Source organism: Carassius auratus, chromosome 8 (assembly GCF_003368295.1).
Source record: "Carassius auratus strain Wakin chromosome 8, ASM336829v1, whole genome shotgun sequence".
NCBI lineage: Eukaryota > Metazoa > Chordata > Actinopteri > Cypriniformes > Cyprinidae > Carassius > Carassius auratus.
Window position 1 is genome coordinate 18,509,899 of NC_039250.1, and position 7,188 is coordinate 18,517,086.

Consider the following 7,188-nt stretch of genomic DNA (forward strand, 5'->3'; position numbering starts at 1 on the left):
GCCTGACAGTACAACAATATGTTATACAGAGATGAAACTTTTTTTTTTAGTCTAGTGCAGAAACACAGGTGGTGGTAACAAAGCAGTGTGTTCTCCTTTAGCACTTAGATGTAATACAATACTATACTTAACCGCTCACAGGACAACTTTTCCTAGCAATGTTGCTTGTAACAGCAAACAGAAAGATTAAGGTGGGCAGCACTGAGACTGTTTACGTTTTTCATTGCACAAATTTGTTACCCAATGTTTCATCATACAAAAGCCCCCGAAAAGCTGCCTTGTAAGTCATCACCCCTTGAGCTTCCTGGAGTTTTGATTTGATAACAACAAACGGATAATCATATTATTGATGGTGCAGGATGGTTGTGGGGTGTAAGGCTGTCTGTAGATTGTTGTATATTTCTTATTTATTTTAATTAAATAAATTAAGTTTTTTTTTTTCCTGAGTGCTGTTTTAGTCGGTTTTCAGTGAGTCATTTTATAGTTCATCAAGTTGCATATGGCACAATACCTAAACAGTATACCTAACAGTAAAGGCAATGCAACTGCTAGAGCCAGTGATGACAGCAATCTGCAACACAGGTGCGCAAGTCAGATAAGACAAATAACTTCTTGTATTTTTATCTATCTATATATTGATTTATTTTTATCCTGTTCTTAGCATTCCAGTGCTATCAGAGAGAATAAACACAAAAGCAGTGTTTAAAGATTTAAGCGATGTTGTGGTGTCGCCCTCTTGTGGCAAACGTCTATTATTACACAGGCCTAGTCTATGAATCTTAATGTATAAAATGCATTTTTGCTCCATTTCCCCCAAAGTGCTGGTCAGCATTGTCCTCTGTCTGAGTCATGGCGAGAGACTAGATGAAATTACTAGATTTGTAAACGCAACTACAATTCTGTCTGCTGCCATGTGTTAGTAAACCTCTTTGAACACAACCACTGGCCAAAAACAAGAGAAAGAACTTCCAAGATGAGCCAAAATCCTTTTTTTGATCTCATTCTCTGACTTAAGTATTTATCTTTATGAGTACATTATTTATTAATTAAACACGATTGGCTTCTCTGAAGCGATTGCTTACCGTTGATTTGGAGGCGTTTCCTCTGTCCCCTTCCTCCACGTGGATGTCATGTTTACTGTCCTCTTTTCAGCTGTGATGTATTCCAGTAAGGAGGTCCAACAAAAACTCTGAGTTAAAACTTGAACTCTGAGTTGACTTACCAGGAGATGGGAAACTCTGAGTTTTGGTTTCATTTTCATTGTAACCCACTGGCAAAAAAATAAAAAAAAATAAAAGGAAACCGTGGCAGCAGTAAAAAAAAATAATAATAATAATAATTCAGTCAGGTAAAGCTGAATTAAAGGTGTAAAAAGGTTAGACATGACTTTACAAACATTTGACATATTCAGTAAATATCATTCAGTGTCTATTTCAATGTCCAGTGGCTTTTTCCACAGTCTAATGCTCTTTTCACATAATTATAGACTAAATGTTCTCTAATCCAACATACATTTCTTCATTAGTGTAATAAAATTAACATTTGACTTCTATTCAGAAACCAACAGCAAGAAGGCAGAGACTAGTAAAATGGGGGAGAACCTGCATCAGCACCACTGACAGATGAAGAGGAGGTGGCCACAATATTAAAATCCATCAGGGGAAAAATAATTGTTGCTTTTGTATTTGTGGGAAATAAAGATGACCAAATTAATTGTGAATAATTCATTTGGTCATTCAACCATAACAGCTGTGGTGGTGGTGGTTACGGCATATATCTTACATTACCTTTCTGTCTGGCATCCTTCCAATATATTCAGCCATCAGCTTCATTTTCAGAAGGCGCAATGATAGGAATATGCATTTCATCAATGCATTCAGCCATACTGGAAATCCTAAAGGAAACTATGTTTATCAGGTTACTTCAAGAGGTCGCAGCAAGATGTTATCAAGTGGTACCACTCAAATAATTATGCAATTGGATATAGCAAAATAAAAGTAAAATAAATTCCTCTCCTGATGTAAATTTAACTCCCCACTAATTAATGCAGCCTTCTTCAAAAATTATTATTATTGTTGTTGTTGTTGTAGCTATTTGATTTATTTTGTTATTACTAATATTATTTCTACTACTACTACTATTAGGCCTATAAGACTTTGCTTACAGTTACTCACAAGGTGCACTGTGTGGCATATATGAATGTATTTTAAGTGGTCGTTTAAGATTTGTATTCTATATTTTTACAGGGTTAATGTAGATTCATAAAGTGTTCATTTAAGCAACATGTTCATCAATGTTAAAAGTGTTTTTTGGACCAAAGGTGAAAAATATTTTAGTCATTATTATTTGAAAATGTAGTTCTTTTCATTCAGGTGTTTCTTCCAGGTATAACTCTTCCACTAGATGGAGCACTCACAAATTGTGAAAACTCTGAGAAATCTCTCTCTCTCTCTCTCTCTCTCCCTCCCTCCCTCCCTCTCCCATATTAGGCAACAGACAACAAAAGGATGGAAGAACAAAGGATGTCATAAGTAATCGTATAAGTCTGGTTGACAAATATACAAGAAATGATTGCATAAATACTTCATGAATTCCAACAACAGCACCTCGTTGTTGCCCTCTAGTGGAAGAGAGAATAGAATCGAAGCAGGATATATAAAAGTATTTAAGACCCCTGTAATTGAAGACCCCTGATTTAAAACACACGCACATTCAATTTTAAATGTCCAATTTTAACATTTTTGCATAGGTTATATTTGTATCTTCATGCATGGAAAGTACTACATTATAAATATATGGTGTAAAGTAGTGGTCCCTTTACACACAGAGAGAGCAGCACTGTTCAAAGCTACAGTGCACTAAACATTTAAAACAGTAGCATGGCTCATACAAGTCCTCCTCTGTACACTAGTAGGCTACCATGTGGTTAAGCGTTCTAGAGAGGTTGGGTAATCCTGTAATGATTGGTGATGGGGTCACATGTTGAGGTGTGTGTGTGTGTGTGTGTGTGTGTGTGTGTGTGTGTGTGTGTGTGTGTGTGTGTGTGCTGAGAGAGATTAGCCATGGTTGGCACTAATTAAATACTTAAGACTCAGCCATAAGCAGTGAACATGCTGACTAAAACATTAGCAAGACTTTGAGACTCCATGAAGAAAAAAAGCAATACAATAGCTATGAAATCATCTCCCATTCAAATATTAACATTGGTTTATTTGTATATTGCACAACTTAATGTGGGTGGGAGAACAAGAGAATTCCCATCAAAGTATTTGAATGTATTTCAAATTAAGTATTTTATTGTACATAAAGTTATACTTTTACATTTCAAGATAAAGTTTCATATTAAACCTCTCCTTATAAAAAACAAGCATAATCATTATCTTCATTATCATTTTCATTAAATGTAGAAAACAATCCAAGCAGCAAACAAGGCATTGACAGGGATGAATATACTGCAGTACAAGCATACACACACACACACACACAACTCTCTCACCTAAAAGATTATTAGGAACACCTGTTCAATTTCTCATTAATGCAATTATCTAATCAACTAATCACAATCACATGGCAGTAGACAATGCATTTAGGGGTGTGGTCCTGGTCAAGACAATCTCCTGAACTCCAAACTGAATGTCAGAATGGGAAAGAAAGGTGAAATAAGCAATTTTGAGCGTGGCATGGTTGTTGGTGAAAGACGGGCTGGTCTGAGTATTTCACAATCTGCTCAGTTACTGGGATTTTCACGCACTACCATTTCTATTAAAATTATATATATATATTAGTATCTATGTATATACACATATAGTATTTATGTACATATACATATATACACTAACGGGTAAATTAAAGCCTTTTTAAAAAAGTTTAAAGGGTTAAAATAAGATTTAAAATCCCTTTTTAGCTACTTTAAGGATTTAAATAAAAATCTGACATTTTTAAATGCCACAAAACAACTGGAGCAAATTTGAAATCTTTTTTTTTTTTTTTTTTTTATGTTCTAAATAAATCCTGTTTTGCATTAAAAACACCTAAACATTTTGATGTTCCAGAGCATGTCTTACATTCTTCATAATTAACCATATGCTATATCCCAAAATCACTTAATTTTATTAGAAGAGATGCTCTTAAAATTCTAAATATTTTTGATTAAAAAAAAAAAACTACACAACCTTTAATTATTACTAACTTATTACTTAATCCATTTTTATTCTTTAAAATTTACCACATCAATAAATATCATAAAAGCTTTTCCAATAAATCTAATTTAAGATTTTTCTTTTTAAGTTGCTCTTTTCCATAGACTGAAGGTGAATGGCAACCAAAACAAATCTTTTAGTGAATTACAATTTACATTCAGTCTTTTATGTCTTTTAACTTCAGAAGACCTGGGATATTTTGTTAAAATGGCTAGTTAATATATCACTTTTATATATATATATTTTTTTTTTTTATGATTCTTTAAGTTGGTGGTTCTGGCCCTCTACATTCATTGTATGGAAAAGAGCAGCAAAAAGACTCTGCTAAATATCTCATTTGCTATTCCAGGATGGAAAGAGTGTCTGGACCCACTTTATATTAAGTGGTCTTAACTACTATGTAATTACATTTTAATTAATAATTTAGTACAATGTACTTATTGTGTACATACATGTTTTTACATTGTACTTATATTTAAAAAAAAACTACATGTAATTACATCTGTATTTCATTTCTGTAATTACATTTATAATTACACTGTTGACCCATACTTTACACCTTAACCCACCCTTAAACTGACCCATACAACGACCCATACCTCCAACCCTCTCCCTAACCTTACCACTATCCCACCTCAATAGCAGCAAAAGTGTTTTACAATACAATATGAACACAATAAGTACATTGTACTTATTTTTGTATGTAAGTACATAGTAGTTAAGGTCACCTAATATAAAGTGGGACCGAGTGTCTTATGTTTGTACTGACATGAAGGTGAGTAAATGGTGACAGCATATTCATCTTGGGGTGAACCTTTGAGATAAAACACAAAAGGAGACAACATCGACACTAGCAGCACACAGAAGTGCACCAACCGTTTTATGGGATTAATGTCTTAAATTCACAATGTTGGTACCATATGTTTATGTTCCGCTCTAATTACATTTGTCCACTGCAGGCCCTTAAGTGTGTGAATTAGATAGAATGACTGCAATGAGTGGGGTAGACAAATCAGGCACATAAATTCACACTGCCAAGCACCGCTTACCCACAATCCTATTATGACATATAAATCTCCAGAAGATCTGGCTAGTTGTAGAGAGCCACTTGGCAATGTGCAGTGGCTTTTTACCACCTCTCATACATGTCAAATTAGGCCATACGGCCAGATAAATCCGTATTGATCTGAGATGGCCCCCAATACCACCTGCTCACACTGCACACAATCAGCGTTTATGTCTTATTCACAAAAGAACATATGGATAAAGGACAATTTGAAAAGATTATACTACTGTGTCTTGTATGGAGAACTAAAATCTGACCAAACTAATCCAATGGTTTTTTAAGCCATGTTCTGGTTTCAAATAACAGGAAGTAGAGACAATGTGAATGTGTAATTTTCATGACATTTATGCTCAATGTAAAATAATATTCTTAATGAAATTCATAATAAAGTGTGATTGAAAATGATATCTTTTTAGTCTGGTGGTCTCTGAGTTTGCTGATAATCTGGGTGGGGGGGATCACTGAATCTCTAAAGATTGAAAACTCCTGCTTAGTTGCATCTCTATTTGTGAAATTGTTGCTATAGTAATGGTGATATGCTGTGCTGATATGGGCTTCCTCTAGAGAGAAGGTCAGAGTGGACCGTGTTGCCACCAGAGCAGTTTCATCAACAGGTGTCAGAAGAAAGAAAATGGCATAGAGAGAGACCAAGAGAAAGATCAGTTTGAGAGCAGCTCTGCTGAACAAAACCAAATCACTAAAAACCTAATCATACCACTGGGAAAATGAAAGTGCAAATCAAAGGAACCTGGAATGTGTCTGGGAAACTAAACAGAAGGTTTGATTGATCAGAATCAGAGACAGATCCTCATTTGAAAAGCCAAACACATAGAAACATGGTTTCATAATGGAAGAGTGGGGCATTAGTGATGTTGCAAATGTCCAACTTCATTGTTATAAAGTTAGAGATATAAGAGAGAGGATTTTTCACTCTTTGTTGCCCCTAAACTGTCAGAAATCAAATGCAGGTTCAATAGAGGAAGACATTTTTGTTAATGATTTCATATTAACATTGAATTGTTATTTATATTTTTTATTCATTAATGTCTTGTGGAATTTTATATATATATATATATATATATATATATATATATATATATATATATATATATATATATATATATATATATATTTTTTTTTATTTATTTATTTATATTTTTATATATTTTACATTTATTACTACTATAATTTTTTTGCTGTTTTTCATTATTATTATTATTATTAGTAGTAGTAGTAGTAGTAGTAGTAGTAGTAGTAGTAGTAGTAGTAGTAGTAGTAGTAGTATTGGTAGGCCTACTCTATTTTTATTTTATTATTGTAACTTTTGTCTGACACTTTTGGAATTGATGCTTTGGTAGTTTTTTATGCATTAAATTTTGTGTCATTTAAGTACTCTGAAATTAAATGTATTTAAATAAATAATAATAATAATAATAATAATAATAATAATAATAATAATAATAATAATACTAATAATAATAAAAAGATAAATAACTAATCATTACAAATAAATAAATAAAAATAAATAAATAAATGTTCTTTAATAAAATGAATGTTTAATAGTAAATAAATTATTGTTCACAAATAAAGAAATAAATAAACAAACAAATGTTCTTTAATAAAAAGAATGATCACTAGCCTATATAAAACAATATTCAAAAATAAATGAATTGTCTTTAATAAAATGAATGATCACTAAATAAAGCAATGTTTACAAATAAATAAATATTTTTTCTTTAATAAGATGATTCTTATAATGAATTAAATAAATAATAATCAAAGAAATAAATAATCAATCAATGTTGCTTCAGTAAAACTGGGAATCGCTACAAACACACGCACAGATCGTTAACGTGCTGCCGACTCGTTTCAGTTCTGATGTCATCTTCGTGTTCGTGTCACGGAGGAGGGTAATCCACTGAC